Genomic DNA, 21,958 nt, shown 5'->3' with positions numbered 1-21,958 from the left:
TCTCCCTCCCTTTCTTGCTGCTTGTACCTTTATCTTGTCCAAGAGAAAGTGCCAATAATGGAAGCCGAAAACTCCTTTTTCTTCTTCTTTTGCTTTTTTGCCTTTTTTCATTGCTTCTTCCATTCCTTTCTGGAATCTTGTCCGCCAAAGCTTGGTCAAAGCAAAATTTGGTGGCCATCATGATATCTAAACATCATGATGGCCAATGTGGCCAATGCCACTTCCTCTTTCTTTTTTTTTTTTTGAAAAGAAACAAATCTGTAAATATATATATAAAAAAATGTAAGAAAATAAATAATTCAATAATAAAAAAAATTCAAGAAAACATTAAAATTTTGACAAAATTTTGGTGTCTACACCAGGGTTCCTCTCCTCTAAATTGAAACAAGTGTTCATCTGGAAATACCTCCGATATGGGCACCTTTTCTTCTTCTCTAATCAACCGGCTCAAATGGTCCGCCACTGAATTATCCACCCCTTTTCGATCTTTGATCTCCCAGTCAAACTCTTGTAGTAGGAGTACCCAACGAATGAGTCTAGGTTTGGATTCCTTCTTTGCCAAAAGGTATTTCAAAGCTGCATGGTCAGAGAAAACCATTACTTTTGAGCCCAACAAATATGATCTAAATTTCTCAAAAGCTAAAAGTTCCTTCTCAGTGGTAGTGTAGTTATATTATGTTGGCGACAGCGTTTTTGAAGCATAGTAAATGACATGACTACACTTCCCACTTCTCTGACCGAGTACAGCTCCCACCGCATATTGACTGGCATCACACATAAGCTCGAAAAGTAAGCTCCAGTCTAGAGGTTGAATGATCGGTGTTGTGGTCAACATACTCTTTAGTGTATCAAAAGACACTTTACACGAATCCCTAAAATCAAATGGTGCCTCCTTTTGAAGTAGTTGGGACAAGGGTTGTGCAATTCGTGAGAAATTCTTTATGAAACGTTTGTAAAACCCTGCATGACCAAGAAAACTACGAATCTCTTTGACATTAGTAGGGTAAGGCAAGCTAGTAATCAAATCAACTTTTGCCTTATCTACCTCGATACCCCTAGATGAAACCACATGCCCCAAAACCATACCTTCCTTGACCATAAAATGACACTTTGCATAATTAAGGACCAAATTCGTGTCAATGCACCGCTGTAAAATTTTGGTTAAATGATGCAAGCATTGATAAAAAGAATCATCATAAACTGTGATGTCGTCCATGAATATTTCAATGCAATTTTCAATCATATCAGAAAAAATACTCATCATGCATCTTTGAAATGTTCCTGGAGTATTACACAACCCAAAAGGCATACGACGGTAAGCAAAAGTGCCAAAAGGACAAGTGAAGGTCGTTTTGTGCTGGTCCTCTTGGGCAATAGTGATTTGATAATACCCAGAGTACCCGTCTAGAAAGCAAAAGAAACATTTACCTGCCAACCTTTCAAGTATCTCATCAATGAACGGTAATGGAAAATAATCTTTCCGTGTGGCCGCATTCAATTTCCTGAAGTCGATGCACATCCTCCATCCATTTTGGAGACGCATTGGCACCAACTCATCTTCTCATTCCGCACAAGGGTGATGCCGGTCTTTTTAGGGACGACATGCACTGGACTCACCCACTCACTATCGGAGATAGGAAAAATAATCTCTAACTCCAATAGGTTGAGAATCTCTTTCATCACTACCTCTTTCATGGTGGGGTTGAGCTTTCTCTGCCGTTCCCTCACCAGTTTTGCTTCTGACTCAAGAAGAATATGGTGCATGCAAACGGATGGATTTATACCCTTGATATCTGCCAACGTCCATCCAATTGCTGATTTGTACTCCCGAAAACCCTTAGGAGTTTCTCTTCTTGCACCGCGGTCAGGTCATTCGCAATGATGACCGGCAAAATTTAATGATCTCCATGGTAGGCATACTTCAAATGTTTCGGCAAGTCCTTCAATTCCAACTCGGGTGCCTGTTCCACAGAAGGTAAAATTCTCATTAAAAGTAGGCAATGGTAGGAATGAGTCTACTGACCTGTCGGGAAGTGCAGGGAACAAGTGTAGTGACATAATGGCTTCTATAGTATCCTCCTCATCCTCACTTCCCATGTCTGCATTCGTTTTGCTTTGGTGTAGCACAAATTCCAGCTTGTCCTTTATAAGATTCTGTTCAAGGTGATCTTGGACAATAGAATTAGTGACAGCAATATAGTTAACAGATTCAGTATCATCCGGATATTTCATTGCATTAAAAATATTAAACGTAATCTGTAAGGCCCAAAGACAACCTAAGAGGGGGGTGAATTAGGTTATTTAAAATCTTAATCAGATTTAGGCGATTTTTGCTTAATAAAAATTTACCTTCTTTTCTAGTAATGTTCAATCAAGTAGATTAGAAGAAGAGAGCAATATTGATTCGAACAACAAGTATAGATAAGCAATGAGAATTTTATTAAACAAAAATAATAAGATAGAGTATCAAACCGATTGTCTACCAAGCTTTCCTCAAACTTGAAGACCAATCACTAGGTTGAGCAACTTCTCTTTGATGAAAGATGATCAACTAGATGTACAATGGAGGGAGCACTTCCTCCTTGCCCTAAGCCTCACTTAGTCAAGCTAAGAAGTTTTACAATCACTCAGATAACCCTCAACAAAGCTACACTAATGAAACTTTCAACCACAAGAGAAATGCTCACAAGAAATTCACACCACTTGGAGAACAAATCTAGCTTTGGAGACTATTTTCTAGCTAAAATATCTCTTGAGATCTTGTAGATAAAGTGTGCAAAAGTCCCTATCTGATTCAAAATCATTTGTATTTGAAGGGAACCAAGAATGGGCTTCATTAATACTTTCAACGGATAGAAGGCATATGAAGAGTCAGCTAGCCGTTGGGGCTATCGGACGTCCGACGGCTTAGTCATCGTCCGAACCCATCGTCCGAAAAACAGTCAAGTTGTTGTTCGGACGTCCGATGGAATTTTATCGTCCGAGCTTCAGTGTCCGAACGTCGTCCAGAGAGTTATCAAATCTTCGAGGAATTTTTAGGACGTCCGATGAGATTGATGTTCGTCCGAAGCATGCGTCCGATCCTTCAAGACGTCCGATGCTTCCTTGCGAGCGTCCGATAGAGTCTCGGCAGAGAGTCATCAAAACTTTGTGGAATTTTTAGGACGTCCGACACGATCGATGTGCGTCCGACAGAGACTCCTTCCTGATGTTCTTCATCCTTTCGGACGTCCGACAGATTCCATTAGACGTCCGACATGGGTGTCCTGTTTTTGCTTCTCCTTTTGGTTGATTTTCATTTCATGACATATTCGAACCTGATTCTTTGATAGGCAAAAAAACACTTATATTTGAAGAGAGTTAGATAAATATTTCAAAGACCTTTGTGATCATCAAAACCAAGAATAACATTCTCCCCCTTTTTGATGATGACAAAACAAAGGTTTGAAATGAGATTTGATGATTGCAATAAAAACCCCCCCTTTCTCAATAGACAAGAACTCCCCCTTACTTAGTGAATCATAAAAATTTTGAAAAACTCCCCTTCACTTGGCTGCGCAACCGAATTAAACAATTATCCATAACATGACAATTAAGCAGACAACCACCAACATTTTACCAATTCAATCCATCAGCCAATCCGAATTTAATCAAATCATCAATCAACCAATCAAACCAACATCATCAATCATCAATCATCAACCAAATCAACCAATCCAGTCATCTCCCCCTTTTTGTCATCACAAAAGGGCAAACAATCACATTCATCTCATCCACACACATTCATCAATGCAAACCAAAAAAAAACTTCATTACATCCACACAATCATCATTCAAAATACTTAAACATCTATCAAACAGTACCAAAAGAAACATAAACATAATCAAAACCAAATGTTGAATTCATCTACATATCCATTGTTGAACACCACAAACACATGAAATAGACAAACAAAATGCAATTGTCCTAAATGGTGAACTATGTGGATCCAGGAGTTCTTCGAGAGAGCTGATATTGGGAGAGGTCCTCCTCTTCAGTTTCTTCATCAGTTTCAGCAGCCTCTTCAACTGGTGCCTTGCCTTTATCTGCTGTGGAAGGGCCATGAGGAGTCACAGGAGTTGATGAACCAGGGTCTGGAATTGATGAGCTGGGATCAGTGGGGTGTGGCTCTTTGTCATGGGACACTTCCTCAACCACAGGTGGGGGAAAAAGAAGGTTCTTTTTGTCTATGAAGGCTGTTTGTTGCTCAGAAGACATGGTGAGCATTAGACCATGTTCTAGAAGAAGAACATGTTGTTTGAGTTCACGAAGGAGCTCAATCACTTCATCATTGGAGGAGGAAGATGCCTTAGTGGCAGACTTCCTGGGATGAATGGGAGTGAGGGAAACAGATGAAGGATCATGTGCAGTCTTAGACCTCTGTTCACTAGATGATGCCCCCTTATAAGCCCACAGATTATCTTTAAAAACAAGATTTTTCCTTTCAAAATATCCTTTGGTAAAGGCATAAGAAGATGCTTCTTTGGGACAAACACCTAGAATTGGGACTTTGTAAAACTCAAAAATCTTTTGAAGAAACTTTCCATAAGATAGTTTTCTGCGAGAATCAGTGGCATAGCGAAGTAAAAACTTGCACATGACAAAACCAAAATCAATACGAATTTTTTCTCGAAAACAGTAAAAGAGATACAACTCCATTTTGTTTGCATCAGTTCTATGACCATCAGTGGGTACAAGCAGGTTTGAAATGATTGAAAAGGCAATTAGATTCACAGGAGCAAGATCATTCAGTTTAGCATCAGCAGGGGAGGAAAAACTTCTTTTAAAATAAGTCAACATTTTAGCCCCATCAAAATGATTATCAGCAGTAGGGTGCTCCTCATAGGAAAAGAAGTTTGCAATTTTATCCTTGCATCCAGGTTCAATAGTAGTTTTTAAAATGGAATTCACAATTTCAGAATCAAAGATTAAGTCTACCCCATTAACCCTGGACATGATCTCAGTTTGGTCAGTGCCTTTCCTAAGATTGGTAAAAAATTGATGCAGCATTTCAGGATAATAGACATTTGGCATAGAAACGAGATGTGACCATTTCTGGAAAGCAAATAGACTCAGAATAGATTCTAAACCTATGTGGTGAAATTCAGAAGAGTTTATAGTTCGTTGAGGGATGACACCTTTCTGGGATATCCAGGAGTGTTTGTCTTTTGCAACATCATCAAAAAATGTAGGGAGTGGGGCTGATTTTGGAGGCGGTTGAGAAGAGGTTCCCTGTCCAGATGCAGGCTGAGAGGTGGGTTGTGGAGTAGGCCGTGACATTTGACCCTTTATGGCTCCTCTCTTGAAGCGTTTGGATGAACGTTTGACCGTAGGAAGATCCTCATCCTCATCCCTGAGTGGATGCTTGCGTCCGGCAGTAACCTTTCCTCCTCTTAGATTCACCATTGTGCGAAATGTGTGGAATGAAGGATGCGAATGATGCACACAGTAGTAGGGAAGTGAGTCGCACAGAAATTTTGGGACAAAAAGTCCTTGAACAAGATTTGACAGAGCGGTTATGAGAAAGTAGGGTTTTGAGGGAAATTTGGGAATTTACGAAATGTTATGCGATTCGATGAAGTAATCAGGAGAAATGAATCGCAATCAATCAGGAAAAGTTTTGTTTGAGTCAATTTGGGAATGAGAGCTTCAGAATGGTATGAATTTGAGAGTGAGAAATGAGAGAGTTTTCGTCCGAGAGGAAATAGAAGAGAAGAGTTTGAAGCAAATGAGGGAGAAGGTTATTTTTAAAAAGTGAGCCGTTGCGCTGTCGGACGGCCGAACGAAGTTGTGTGTCCGACAGCTTCGTCCGAACAGATGTTTTCTGGAAAAGATATCTGAAGAACATTATCGGACGTCCGTCCATCTTCTTTCGGACGTCCGAAGACTTTGAGAAATTTTTAGGATGATTTTTCGATTATTCCTAATTTTGATCTTAGATGAATGAACTGATCTAATGGTAGAGCTTTGGTAAAAATATCCGCAAATTGATCTTTAGAACAAACATAATTTACACAAATTTCACCTTTTTGAACAAGATCTCGAATAAAGTGGTGCTTTATATCTATATGCTTTGTCCTAGAATGTTGAATTGGATTTTTGGTCAAATTAATAGCACTAGTATTATCACTGTCGCGCCCCACTTTTCGAATGAGTGAATTGTGAATGTGTGATGTGTGAGTGATGTGTGTGTGAAGTGTGGTGTGAACGTGTGCAAAATGAAAAGTAAAAGGCCATGGGACTTTGGAAAGCGACGATTTGGCCAAATGAAATTTTAAAAAGGGTTTTTTAAATATGAAAACGGAGTCGCCACTTGGTATAGATTTGGGGTGTACCAAGTCACCCAAAAAGTGTTTTTTAAGACAAAGTAGTAAAACCCTTTTTAAAACGACTCCTAGTCCACGTAAGCCAAAGAAAAAGGTTCGGGGGTCACGTTTGACAAAGGGGAAGGCAAGGATAGAATCCAAGGCACCCCTTTGACCTAGCCAAGGCTAGTTGCGCGACTCAAACCAATTTTTCCTAATTTTTCTACCCAAGGTATGTATCGCGTATTGGATATGTCTATATGAATGCAAAAACCTAGACCTAGGGGGATTGGGGGAAATTTCTCTTCAAAGGTTGAGTGGTGCCAATCACATTAATTGTGAAGCCCAATAATGATCCTTTTGGAGAGGTCACACCTAAACCTAAATGACGTGAAAAATGAGTGGAATGCATGCCATGTGAAAGTGTGAGTTTGTGTGAAGTGAGAAAAATGATAAAAGTAATAAGATAAGAGTGAAGGTGTGCAAATGTAGATGAAAGTACTCGTGTGCGAGTGAAGATAAAAATGCTCGTGTGCAAGTGAAGATAAAAGGGTTCGTGTGCAAGTGGAGACAAAAAAGTGTTCGTGTGCAAGTGAAAGTGATAAAAAGGTGCATGTGTGCAAATGAGACAAAAGTGAAAGTGTAATGATAGAGTGGATTGAGAATGCATGAGCCTAGGGAATGCAAGCAAGACGGGTACGGGGAGACCTAAATCGTGACTTGATTTTCCCTTTGATTAGAAGGCGAAACTAGCGTGCTAAGGCTATCGAGTAGCCACACTCGCTCGTTTCCCTTATCGGAAGGGGACACTCAAGCAAAATGAACCCTATAGCTAGTATGGGATGCAAAACCCAAAATGAGGGGAAAAGGGGGTCGAGGATCATGCCAAATGATAAAACTAAGGAAAATGCGTGATATGTAGTGAACAAGCAAATAATGCATTAATGAAAAACCAAAGGAAAAATCCTATCGGGTCTAGCGTTGGACTAGCCCTTTCTATGAATTCCTAATAAAAATGAGCCACAACTAGCATTAAGCTAGTGTGGTGACGTTCATTCATCCATTCCATTCATTCATGGTTATGAAAGCAAGTAGACATGCCAAAACGCTTGTAAACACGTAGCACGTAGCACCTAGCATGCTTGACTAGATGCAAGAGCCTACTAAAGCAATTTAACATGTAACAACAAAAGCAAGCAACCAAGGGGAAGGGGAAAATGGACCAGATGCTCTACGAGCACTATCTATTACAAGCCAAGAGGTGTACACATACCCCATAAAAGCATAAAGGGGAAGGGAAAGTGGACCAGAGGCTCTCCGAGCCCTATCTATTACAAGCCAAGAGGTGTACACATACCCCATAAAAGCATAAAGGGGAAGGGAAAGTGGACCAGAGGCTCTCCGAGCCCTATCTATTACAAGCCAAGAGGTGTACACATACCCCATAAAAACATAAAGGGGAAGGGAAAATGGACCAGAGGCTCTCCGAGCCCTATCTTAAATAAAAGTAAAAGCCAGTAAATGCATGCAAGGAGATAAGGAAAGCGGAGTAGGCATGCAATTTCACATAACACGTAGGAGCACATAGGGTCAAATGAAGTACAAAATGAGGGATAGAGTGTACCTCCCTTGAAGTGACGCCCTAACGTAGTGAAATTACTAACTTACCCTCCAAAATAATAAAAGGGTCAAGGTACCTCAAATAGTAGAATATAACAAAGTTACCAAAGAAAAGGACGGCCTAAGCTAAGACCATCAAAACAAAAGGTTAAGGCACCACTTTAATGATAAAAGTAACAATCCAAATGGCATTCATCAAATCATCAAAAATTTCCTCAATCACAACTTAAATGTAGTCAAAGGTACTTAAAGATCAAGGAGAAGGCATGGCCTATTTAATTTCCAAGTAAAGCATCTATTAAGGACTCAAACATAACCCTTACCCAAACATTCGAGTCAATCGGACATTTAAGAACCCTAAAGGTCCAAAACAAAATAAGGGTCAAGCAATCCAACACATAAACATGGAATTGAACAATTAGAAGCATTTAAATGCCTAAGATAAAAAAAACGAGTCAATGAGGGGTTTCACTTGCATTTTTAGGATCCTTAAAGCAACCATTAATCAATTAGAAATTAATTGAAGCGTTTTAAAAACCTTAAAGGTCCCAGAGCAAGACGAAAGTCAAGCAACAAATTTGTTTAAGAAAATAAAAGAAAATAGGTAAACATAAGCTCATTTAAACACAAGGTTCACAAGTTCATGCTCTAAGGACCACCAAAACAAACGAAAGCAAACAAGCAATCGAGTTGGAAAATTGAGGTTACCAAGGACTCAAATGCGAACACTAACCAAGCACTCAAGCCCATCAAACACTTTTAAGAGTTTCAAGGGTCCAAAGGCAAAGAAAAAGTCAAGTAATGGCTTAAAATGCATTATTCTAAAACCCATTTGCAAGCAATCAGAACATGTTTGGGCTTTTGTGGAACATGGAGAAACTTGAGGGATCGAATTGATTAAGTGTTCCAATTACTTGGGCCATAGTGAGTCAAGAGGGGACTTGGGGGTCAAAATGCAATTTCTAAAGTTGTTTTCATGCAAAAATCATGCAATCACGTAGAGGAATTCTGCACTCAAATTGCAGCAAACCATGAAGCCTTCGGCAATCCAAAAAATGCAGCAGTAGCTTCCATTTCACACGCAAGTTTCATTTCAAACCTTCAACAAACAAAACTTTGAACTAACTCCAATCAAAACATAACCAAGCACCTCATGGCAAAGCAAAACTTAGAATTTTTCCATGCAAGTTAGCTAGAGACAAAACCTCTGTGACTAAAACAGAAATTTTTCTATTTCGTCCACAACCATTCTCATGCAGTTTCCTTATGCCATTTAGACACATTCATGCAAGCCAAACAAGAAAAGAAAAACATGACTGAATTGTTATCTAGACAAAATGCTAGAGCTCAGAGCCAAAAGAAAGAATCAAACGAAAGAATAAAGTTCTGCAAAATTGGTTTCGGCAGGCTGCTGTACATTCATCCAAAATTTTCCCGCAATTTCAAGCTTTCAAAATGCAGGTTTCATATAAGACTTCAGGCAAGAGCTAGTGAAAAACATCACTCAATATCATTGGGCAACTAAACACCTTACTCAACACCTTACTCAACACAAATCCATCAGGAACACAAGCCATTAGAATCAAAATGAATGACCAAATGGGGAGGCACAAGCTGCGGCAGAAGAAAGAACAACCAACTTTCTAAGTTTCCTGGTGAGCTTTCCTTTAGCATATAATCTCAAATAGACGTCAAAATCTCAGCTTTAAGCAATGAAACATCAAACTCATCCATCAAGACCGAATTCAGATTGGAAATATGCAATTCTGGAAAAACATACAAGAATGATTCGGCGATTTGGTTTGTTCATTTTTCAGCAAAATATTGGAACATGATTCAAATGTTTTAAGGACTTAAGCATGCAAACTCAAAACACTCTTCCCTTGCCCTTTTCCATACAAGACTAAATAACAAATTAGAAGAGGCTAAAGCTTGGTGGATAGTCATGGAAAGGGGAACAGCAAGAAAAAAAATGCAGCAGCCTCTTGTTTCATTCAAATGGAACTTGATTTCCAGCAGAACAATGGAGCCTACTCTAGGACCAACTACACATGAAAACAACATCAATGATTCAACTTCCTCTTTCCATCACAAGATCACATAGCAAGTTGAATGACAAATCCATTTGGAGGGCTGGTACATGAAGAAACAGCAAAACACAAGGGCGAATGCAGCTTATCAAGAACCCATAAAATGTTCAGCCCTACATTCATCATATTCAGCACATGCTTAGACAAACAACAAAGAAAATCTGAGGATAGAGAGAGGCCCAAACATGCTTTTCAAAACAATTCATGGAGTCCATGCTAGGAGTTCATCTTATTCACTTGTTTTCTCAAACTTAAAATGCCAGCCGAACAGTCTATACGAAAAGCCATTTTTTATACCACAAAACAAAAGGAATATGTGCATTGTTTGCAAGAAAAACAAAGTAAGCCTCACTCATTCTCACGGCAAAACATCAAAGAAGCTCAAATATTTTTGGACCCAACCATTCAATCTTAAAACTAGACTTCCCACCTCAGGACAAAACAGATTAAATCTGCAACTTTTGGTGAAAAGACCGAATGTGCAATCACAGAATAAAAAAAATAATGCAACTTCTTTTTGCTTTTGCTAAGAAGTTTTGCAGCTACAAAGCTTATGTAAACTGAAATGTCAAAACATCTCATTAAAACCCACCATTTAATCATCAAATGCACACATACTTTCCAGATATCTGTTTTAGCAATTAAAATGCAACAAGGAAAACATTTCATTCTCAGACCATGGAGTGACCACTTCACTCCCTCGGACCTCCAAACCAAACCAGAAAAAACTAATCATCCAAAACCATTAAACTCCCAAACACAACCCCAACAATGCAAGAAACCAACCATCGAATGTCATGAGAAGAACACACAAACAGAAACAAACAGAAACAGCAAAGAGAAACGGCAAGAATGAATCAAAAACTAGTCTCAAACCTACATAATTCTCATATTTGTTGGGCTTGCCAGAAGATATAAATTAAAGGGATTACCTTTGGCACCGTGGGGGGGTCTTATGAACCAAACAGAAATCGAATAACTTGCGAAAAGGATGTCAACTTCAACGCCACAGATTACTGGTGAAGAAATCTCTGGAACATAGCCGCGGTCCTTCTTGTTCAGCCGCCGCTCTTCACGGCCTCTCTATCTCTCTGGTTTCTCTCGAATACTCTGCAGTCAAACGTGAGCTTCTCCGTTGAACTCTGGTTCAGATTTCTCCTCCCTCTTTTGCCCCGTTCTCCTCTTTCCTTAGCTCTTTCTTGGTCCCTGCTAGCTATTTTCTCTTCCCAGCCCTCAAAAACCCAGTTTTTTTTTCTTTTTGTTTTGCCGTTCTTCCACCCTTCCAACTCTCTCTGCTTTCTTTTGTTTTTGCCGTCAAAAATCCCCCGTATGCTCCCCTTTTTCTTTTGCCGTTCACCCCCTTTTGAAAACCTCCCAGATTTCAGCCACCACTCTACCCGGCTCTCTTTCCCTTTCTTTCTTGCTGCCCAGAAAAATCCCGCCGCCCGTCTTTTTTCTCCTCTCTTTTCTTTCCGTATTTTTTTTCCCCCTCTCTGGTCTCTCTCTTTCACTCTTTCTCTCCTGCCCCCTTTGCTGTTTTCTTCCTTTTAGCTGTTAACCCTCTCTCACTCCAAAACCCTCGCTCCGCTTTCTTCCTGCCCGTCGATGCTCTTCCCCAAAAAACTCCTCTTGCAGCTGATGCTTCTTGTCTGCTTTATATCAGACCCAAACCCTCACCTCAAAGGTGAGGATGAATGGCTTAATCCACATTAAAATCCAGCCATCAAATGGGACATGCGAGACTGTCCTTGCAAGCTGCAAAATATGCAGCTTGCATGCGCGACCATTTTTTTTTTTTTTTTTTTTTTTTTGAATAAGACTAAAATGATAATAATAAATAACAAAAACAAATTAACAAACCAATTAATTAACATTTGAAATGAAAAATAAATAAACAAGAAACACCAAAAATGCAAATTTTCTATTTTTCCTTCTTTTTTTTTTTTTTTTTTTTTTTATCATTTTCCACTCTTTCTTTCTTTTTTTTTTCATTTTTTCGTTTCCAAACCAACCAAACAATAAACAAAAATAAATTGATTAAAACTGACTAAAACAAAATAAATAAAATCAACTAAAACAAAAATTACTATTTTTTCTTTTTTTTCATTTTTATTTTCATTTTTTCACTTTTCTTTTGTTTTTCAAAATAACCTAACCAAAAAATAAATAAAGTCAAAAGATTGAATTTTAAAAGAAATAAACATATTTTGTGAACAATTTTCTTCCCTTCCCTTTTTCTTTTTCCAAGACAAAAATTGAATTTTAAAACAACTAAAACATATTTTCTTTTTTGAGAAATTCTACATTAAAAAGACTAAAAATAAAAATAAAAATAATAAAATAAAACAAGTAAACGACTAAAGAAAATAAAAAGAATAACTAAGAAAAACTAGCATGAACAAAAATAAAAAAATAAATCGTATCAAAATTTGGTGTCTACAATCACAGAATATAGGCATGCAGTCATATGACAATCCAAAATCATTCAAGGTGTGCTTCATCCATAAAAGTTGAGCACAACATGCACTAGCGGCAATATATTCCGCTTCAGTTGTAGACAAAGATATTGCATTTTGCTTTTTGCTAAACCAAGAGACTAAACAATTTCCAAGAAAGTGACAAGTTCCACTAGTACTCTTTCTATCCACACGACAACCTCCAAAATCAGCATCCGAATAACCATATAGTGCAAACTTACTAGATCTAGCATACCAAAGACCATAGTCTAATGTACCTTTCAAATATCTAAAAATCCTTTTTACAGCATTCAAATGTGATTCTTTTGGACAAGATTGAAATCTAGCACACAAGCAAACAGCAAACATAATGTCAGGTCTACTTGCGGTTAAATAGAGTAGGCTTCCGATCATACCTCTATAGTGCTTTTCATCCACATGATTACCTTCTTCATCTTTGTCAAGTTTTGTAGAAGTGCACATTGGAGTTCCAACTTGTTTTGAGTCCTCCATGCCAAACCTTTTCAGCAATTTCTTGGTATATTTTGCTTGATTTATAAAAATTCCCTCAAGGGCTTGATGTATTTGAAGTCCAAGGAAGAAATTTAATTCTCCCATCATACTCATTTCAAATTCACTTTGCATAGTGGTGGAAAAATCCTTGCATAGATACTCATTAGTAGCACGAAAAATAATATCATCAACATATATTTGCACAATAAGAAGGTCATTTAACACATGCTTAGTAAAAGTATGGTGTCCACAATACCTCTTTTGAAACCATTTTCAATCAAGAAACCACTTAATCTTTCATACCAAGCTCTTGGAGCCTGTTTTAAACCATATAATGCTTTAGACAGTTTAAACACATGACTTGGAAAGTTTGTATTTTCAAAACCGGGGGGTTGATCCACATATACTTCTTGATCAATAAAACCATTTAAAAAGGCACTTTTAACATCCATTTGAAACAATTTGAAACCTTTGAAACAATCAAAAGCAAGAAGCATTCTAATGGATTCTAATCTCGCTACAGGAGCAAATGTTTCATCAAAATCAATCCCTTCTTCTTGTGCATATCCTTTAGCAACTAATCTGGCTTTATTTCTTACTACAACACCTTTATCATCCAATTTATTTCTGAATATCCACTTTGTGCCAATGATAGGTTGATTTTGAGGTCTATCAACAAGTGTCCAAACCTTATTTCTCTCAAATTGATTAAGTTCCTCTTGCATAGCCAAAATCCAGTTATCATCCTTTAAAGCATCATTGATATTTTTGGGTTCAAAAAGAGAAACTAAAGCAAAATTGTCCAACAATTTCTTAGATGAGGAGCGAGTGTTTACCTTCTCGGATGGATCACCAATTATAAGTTCTTTTGGATGATTTTGGCTAAATTTCCAAGCCTTGGGAAGGTCTTTGACTGAATCATCATTCTCATCTTCATCACCCTTCTCTTGATCATTATGAGCTTCATCCATCGTTTCCATTGCTGCTCGTTTAGATATTCCTTCATCACCAATTTTTAGCTTTTCCATTCCTTCACGAACACCTCCATCATCATCCTCACACGAACTTTTGGAATTATCATCATTAGTTTCATCAAATGTTATGTGTATGGCTTCTTCTATCACAAGAGTCCTTCTATTAAAGACTCTATATCCTCTTTTGTTCTCACAATATCCCAAGAATATTCCTTCATCAGATTTTTTCTCAAACTTACCAAGATGTTCCTTTAAATTTAAAATAAAACATTTACAACCAAAGACTTTGAAATATCCAACCGTAGGTTTCTTATCAAAAATCAGTTCATAAGATGTTTTATTCAAAATGGGTCTCAAAAGGATTCTGTTCATCACATAACATGCAGTGTTTACGGCTTCAGCCCAAAGGTATTTAGGCAAACTACATTCACTTAACATAGTTCTAGCAGCCTCTTGTAGTGTCCTGTTTTTCCTTTCTACAACACCATTTTGTTGTGGAGTTCTTGCAATTGAAAACTCATGTGTAATGCCATTATGATCACAGAAATCTGGAAAACCACAATACTTGAATTCCGTTTCATTGTCACTTCTCATCCTAACAATTTTTAAACCAAGCAGATTTTGCACTTTAGCAAACAATGAAGTGAAATTCTTGAAGGCATCATCCTTATGAGCAAGAAATATCACCCAAGTATATCTAGAATAATCATCTACAATCACAAAGCAGTATTTCTTACCTCCCAAGCTAGTGATTTGAGTAGGACCAAATAAGTCAAGATGCAAGAGTTCTAAAGGTTTAGAAGTTGAAACACACTTCTTTGGCTTAAAAGAGACTTTTGTTTGCTTTCCAAACTGACATGTATCACAAATTTTATCCTTTTCAAAACAAATTTTTGGCAAGCCTCTAACCAGCTCCTTTTTCGAAATTTCCTTTAGTAAATCCATGTTAAAATGACAAAGTCTCCTATGCCACAACCAAGGATCTTCATTTGAAGCTTTAAGACATTTGAAGCTAGAAGAATCAATTTTTATCAAGAACCATAATATATATATCATTAAACCTCTTACCTTTGAACACAACATTATATTTGGAATCAAGCACAATGCATTCATGCTTTTTAAACAACACATTCAAATCTTTATCACACAATTGACTAACACTAAGCAAGTTATATCCTAAATTATCAACTAAGAGCACATTATGAACAAAAGTTTCACCATCCTTACCAACATCACCTATTCCAATTGTCTTAGCTTTCACATCATCACCGAATGTCACCTTTCCACTTGATTTTGATTTTAGCTTTATGAACAAGGAGGGATCACCGGTCATATGCCTTGAGCAGCCGCTATCAATAAACCATTTGGACTTGTTTGAGCCTTTTTCCTGAAAATAGAAAGTGTTTGGTACCCTTTTTAATTTTTGGGTCCACAATAGTTACCATTGTATCTAACTAACCACATGCATTTCATCCATCTGTTCAGATCTCTTTTCACATAGCAATCTTCTTTCAAATGCCCTTTTTGACAACAAAAACCACACATAATGGAAGAGTCCTTAACATGTACTGGTTTGACATATCTCAATCCATTTCTTCTATATGTTGCGAAACCATGTGCATTTTTGTTGTGTGCAAATGTTCTTTGATGAGCAGTACGAAAGGTAGATGACACGTTCTTTTTGAGAAAATCTTGTTTTCTTGCTTTCAAAGTCTCATCCAAGTTGTCCATTCTTTTCTTCAACTCACCATGTCTTTCCTTCAACATTTTACAAATATTTATCTTTCTATCAAGCTCATTCTGAACATCAAATCCGGCTCTTACAAGACATTCATTGTCAGTCTTTAGTTGTTTATTTTGTTGAAGAAGACATGCATTTTCATGAATGAGAAAAGCAATTTTCTGTTTTAGCTGCTTGTTCTTATCATAAGATTCCTTCAAGGCATTATGCAGTTTTCAACAAAGGATTCAAGATCATCATCTTCTTCATCATTACTTTCAGATTGAGAGTGTATGGAAGTTACCTCATTATCTCCAATAGCCATGAAGGCCATTTGAGCTGATTCTTCCTCTTCTTCAACTTCCCCTTCAGAGTTGCATTCATTCCAAGTAATCTGGAAGTTGTTGAATCTTGGCTTTCGATCAGCTTTTCCATCTTTCATTTTCTTCATGGGGCATTCGTTTGCATAGTGTCCAGGCTGTCCACATTCATAGCATTTGTCCACTTGCTTCTTGTTGAATTCTTGTTTTCCTTTGTTCCTTGCATTTGATGAATAATTTTGGAATTGATTGCTAGGTCCTCCCTTTCTAAACTTCCTTTTATTCAAGATTCTTTTGAAGCCTCTTGTGATGAGAGCAAGATCATTATCATCACCATCCGAATCTTCATCATCCAAGTGAGCTGGATCATCTTCACTTTGAGTAGTCTTTAAAGCAATATTTCTCTTTGCTCTAGCATCCTCTTCCTCCTGCACTTTAGATTTCAGTTTTAACTCATAAGAGGTTAGTGAGTTAATGAGAGATTCAATAGGCACAGAATTTAAATCCTTAGCCTCCTCTATTGCAGTCACTTTATTTTCCCATTCTTTGCCCAATGCATTGAGAATTTTTCTGTTCTTCTCTCCCAAGATGTACTCTTTGCCCAACACCTCGAGATCTTTGATCAAGTCATTGAACCTGCAATACATTTTGTCAATATCCTCAAGAGGTTCAATCTTAAATGATTCATACTTTGTGACCAAGATGGCCTTTTTCTGTTCTCTCACATTGTCACCATCCTCATGGATTTCTCTTAACTTATCCCACATTTCTTTGGCTGATTTACAGCCTTTCACTCTAATTGATTCATTTGAATCCAATGCACTATAAAGAACATTCATGGCCTTGGCATTCAATGTGAGGTTAGTCCTATTTTGAGCATTCATTTCAGCTCTCGTTTTTGGCCGAAGCAGCCCTGTATCTGCATCAAGAAAGTTAGCTTCATGCGGTCCTTCACTCACAATAAACCATAGCTCAATATCAATAGATTGCAAAAAGATAATCATCCTTTCTTTCCAGCTAACATAATTGGAGCCACTGAACATGGGAGGCCTAGTAACAGATTGCCCCTCAACAAACATAGCATGACTGGTTGTCATCTTTACTCCAAGCCGTTTGAGCTTAATCTCAAGGAGACCAAGCTCTGATACCAATTGTAAGGCCCAAAGACAACCTAAGAAGGGGGGTGAATTAGGTTATTTAAAATCTTAATCAGATTTAGGCGATTTTTGCTTAATAAAAATTTACCTTCTTTTCTAGTAATGTTCAATCAAGTAGATTAGAAGAAGAGAGCAATATTGATTCGAACAACAAGTATAGATAAGCAATGAGAATTTTATTAAACAAAAATAATAAGATAGAGTATCAAACCGATTGTCTACCAAGCTTTCCTCAAACTTGAAGACCAATCACTAGGTTGAGCAACTTCTCTTTGATGAAAGATGATCAACTAGATGTACAATGGAGGGAGCACTTCCTCCTTGCCCTAAGCCTCACTTAGTCAAGCTAAGAAGTTTTACAATCACTCAGATAACCCTCAACAAAGCTACACTAATGAAACTTTCAACCACAAGAGAAATGCTCACAAGAAATTCACACCACTTGGAGAACAAATCTAGCTTTGGAGACTATTTTCTAGCTAAAATATCTCTTGAGATCTTGTAGACAAAGTGTGCAAAAGTCCCTATCTGATTCAGAATCGTTTGTATTTGAAGGGAACCAAGAATGGGCTTCATTAATACTTCCAACGGATAGAAGGCATATGAAGAGTCAGCTAGCCGTTGGGGCTGTCGGACGTCCGACGGCTTAGTCATCGTCCGAACCCATCGTCCGAAAAACAGTCAAGTTGTTGTTCGGACGTCCGATGGAATTTTATCGTCCGAGCTTCAGTGTCCGAACGTCGTCCAGAGAGTTATCAAATCTTCGAGGAATTTTTAGGACGTCCGATGAGATTGATGTTCGTCCGAAGCTTGCGTCCGATCCTTCAGGACGTCCGATGCTTCCTTGCGAGCGTCCGACAGAGTCTTGGCAGAGAGTCATCAAAACTTTGTGGAATTTTTAGGACGTCCGACACGATCGATGTGCGTCCGACAGAAACTCCTTCCTGATGTTCTTCATCCTTTCGGACGTCCGACAGATTCCATTGGACGTCCGACATGGGTGTCCTATTTTTGCTTCTCCTTTTGGTTGATTTTCATTTCATGACATATTCAAACCTGATTCTTTGATAGGCAAAAAAACACTTATATTTGAAGAAAGTTAGATAAATATTTCAAAGACCTTTGTGATCATCAAAACCAAGAATAACATAATCGTTTCCCCATCAAACTCTACAGACAGGGTACCTTCATGCATATCTATCTTGATCCTGGCTGTGCTCATGAAGGGTCTACCCAGAAGGAGTACAGCCGAATTAACTGAGTTATCATCATTCATGTCAACAATGTAAAAATCAGCAGGGAAGATAAACTCATTAACTTTTACCAAGACATCTTCAACTACACCTTCAGGGTAAACATTGGACCTATCCGCTAGTTGAATTACTACCCTTGTATCCTTTAGAGGCCCTAGGTTAAAAGTTTTAAATATTGACAAGGGCATAACATTAATAGATGCACCTAGATCAAGCATACCATTTTCTATCCTTTTTTGGCCTATGATGCATTGTATCGTGAACATACCCGGATCTTTGCACTTTTGTAGCAACTTCGTTTGGAGGACTGCCGACACGTTCTCACCTACCCTTACCTTGTCTTGGAGATTCAATTAGTTCCGGTTAGTGCACAACCCCTTCAGAAATCTTGCATATTTTGGCAATTGCCTAATCGCCTCAAGCAATGGAATATTGATTTCCACTTTTCGGAAGGTGTCCAAAATTTCCTTCTCCAACTCCTCTTTCTTTGCCTTAGCAAACCTGCCAGGAAAATAAGGATTTATGTCAAGGGCCTTAGGAATAGGTAACAGATTGCTTACCTTTTCTGTCTCAAGTTTCTCGGACACTTGTTCATCTCTATCTCCTGTTGTTTCCCATTTGGATGATTGTACCTCCTTCCCACTTCGTAAAAACATTGCACTTGCATTCTCCTTTGGATTGGGGATTACTTGAGATGGTAGCTTCCCTTTACCATTCTCAAAGCTGCTCAATGAAGACGCCAATTGTGACATTTGTGCTTCCAAGGTCCTAATGCTTCCGCGTCTCTTGTTGAAATCTCTATTGGTCTTGTTGCATTCTCAGCTGGTCCTGCTGAAATCTCTGTTGGTCCTGCTGAAATCTCTGTTGGTCTTGCCGCATTTGACAAGTGCTGTCAGCCAGTGATTTAACCATGTCCTCCAGGGACATACCCGAATCAGATGTGGATGGTTGTTGAACATGTGGTTTCTGTTGGAATGGTTGCTGGAAACCCGAAGGTTTCTGAGCATAGCTGAAATTGGGGTGGTTCCGCCACCCTGGATTGTATGTGGGTACATAGGGGTCATTTCTTCTTTGGGGAGGTCCAGACATGCCTCCCATGGCGCTAGTTTGCTCGTACGGATCTTCTTGAAGGGTCGAGCACATGTCGGTCGCATGTTCGAGAGCAGCACATATCCCACATGCTTTAACTGCCTGTGCTTACCCCACTTCCATCTGACAAACCAAAGCCGTTAGTTCAGTTAATTTATTCACTAGGTCAGAATGGTTCACCTCATTGGCCCTCCTAGTCATGCCTTCAGATCGGACTCCAAACTGTTGAGAATTCTCAGGCATGTTCGATATCAGTAGTTTCACTTCGTCTGTCATCTTATTAACTAGAGCTCCTCCACTAGTTACATCAATCATGCTCCTATCCATGGGTAGGAGTCCCTCGTAGAAATATTGGATCAACAGTTGGTCAGAAATTTGATGGTGTGGGCAACTGGCACACAGTTGTTTGAACTGCTCCCAGTATTCATAGAGGGTTTCTCCATTTGCCTGCCTTATTCCACATATCTCCTTTCTGATATTGGCGGCCCTAGAAGCGGGGAAAAACTTCTCAAGGAATCACCGTTTTAATCCTTCCCACGTGGTGATGGACCCCGATGACAAGTAGAACAACCAATCCTTAGCCTTGTCTGCTAAGAAAAATGGAAACACACGTAATTTGACTTGCTCCTCAGTGACTCCCTGAGGTCTCATGGTCGAACACACTGCAGGGAATTCTTTCAATTGTTTGTGTGGGTCCTCACCTGCAATACCACAAAAAGTAGGTAATAAGTGAATCAACCCAAATTTTAGTTCAAAAGCCTCCTCAGTGTCAGTGTATGTGATGCACAGAGGCTGTTGGTTAACATTTGGGGTTGCAAGCTCCCTCAAGGTTCTTTGGGCTGCCATTGTCTCGTTGGATCCAGGCAAATTTGCTTCCAGATCAACTGACAAATCACCAAAGTGAAAATTTTGCTCAACTCCAGAGGGTAAGGCTACTGAAGTTTGTTGTTTTAGCAACTAAGTCTCCTTCGTTAGCCTCCTTGCTATTTTCTCTATCTCTGGGTCAAACTCGAATCTTCCTGTACGGGAAGATTGAGGCATAAAATAAGGCTAAGCTAGCCTGTGCAATAAATCACTTCAAACACCAGTTCTCCAGCAACGGCGCCAAAATTTGGTGGGTGTCAAACCACCAAAAATAAAATTTATATTAGACCTACTACCAAAACTGAATGAGTATAGCGGTGAGTAGGGTCGTCTCCTCAGGGAACTGGTAAATTTATCACACACAGGTAATTGGGGGATTTTTGAAAGAGAGAGAGATGAGTGAAACAAATTAAAGACGTAAGATTACTAAGTAAACAATCGTAATAAATGCAATAACTCAAGAATGAAATAAACAATTAATTGACACAACCTAGTCAAGGAGATAATCTCGGCACCGGTTCACACAATTGATCATAGATACCTGAATTAATTCACACGTTCGCAAATAAATTGGTTCTAGCAATTTAGCAACCGCCAAACTCCCAATCTCTCCTTAATTTTATGGTAGTCCACAGACGCTCTTAAACTACCTTCTTGTAAAATAGATAACCCCAAAGACGCTCGAAAGATTTAATCTAATTACAGCTTTAAGAATTAGAGAGACCCAATTCTAGTTAACAAACACACATGCGGGTTCATTTAAACTAGATCAATTATTCCCACGACCCAGATTAGACTGCTTGCGAGGCAATGAAATTGTGCCGTTTGACATTAATTTAAGACATTCAAGTAATACGCACCCTTGTCCTAATTGGCAATATATTATTTAGACAATTGAACAACTGGCCATATTGATCCAATCAATCCAAACAATAATAGCCTGTTCAAATAAAGAATAATTAAATACTCATAAACGCAGAATTTAGAATAAACAAAACGATCTTACAATTATTCGTGCTCCGGGTCTTGATTACTCCTCAACTAGACAAAAAGACTTAGCTTGATCTCATGCTGTTCATGTGATAGAAAACTTCAAAGTAATTTCGTTGTTCAAGAAGTAAAAGCTGCGGCCCTAGTTTACTAACTTCCGTAAGGAATAAAAGAAAAACAAAGAGAAAAGTCAACAAGATTCCAAAGATGCCTTCCTAGTTCGTTGCTGTCTTCTTTTTAAAGTCCTCACTGCCACCCCCATGCTTTTCGATTTGGAATTTGTTCCTGAAAAGGATTGCTTCCTTATTTCTCTCATCAAGTTGTTGCCAAAAGCCTTCTTTGACTCTATTACCTAATCCCACGCATGTTCAGAATTTTTCTCTAAAGAATAGCGAAAGCTCCAGGGATAGGACCCGCGGTCCGTCTTTTTCACGCAGCTCTGCGTTGTCTAGCGTGGGCATACCAGGGAAGGTCTAGTCTTCTGGAATTTGCCCCCCTTTTGTCACTTTTAACACCACTCACCTGCAAATAACACAAATACCAAATATGGACAGAAATTCAGTGTCT

The 21,958-nt window shown here is 38.5% G+C and overlaps 1 non-coding gene across 1 annotated transcript; it reads left to right on the top strand.

Annotated features, from left to right (window-relative positions):
- Positions 1-19,910: 19,910 nt before the first annotated feature.
- On the top strand, positions 19,911-20,017 carry LOC113743128 (small nucleolar RNA R71). Its single transcript, XR_003461013.1, has one exon. It is a non-coding gene; the product is annotated as a small nucleolar RNA R71 (small nucleolar RNA).
- The last annotated feature ends 1,941 nt before the right edge of the window (positions 20,018-21,958 follow it).

Source organism: Coffea arabica, chromosome 4e (assembly GCF_036785885.1).
Source record: "Coffea arabica cultivar ET-39 chromosome 4e, Coffea Arabica ET-39 HiFi, whole genome shotgun sequence".
Classification (NCBI taxonomy): Eukaryota; Viridiplantae; Streptophyta; class Magnoliopsida; order Gentianales; family Rubiaceae; genus Coffea; species Coffea arabica.
Note: the sequence above shows the minus strand (reverse complement) of the source record. Positions and strands in the feature narration are given on the sequence as shown.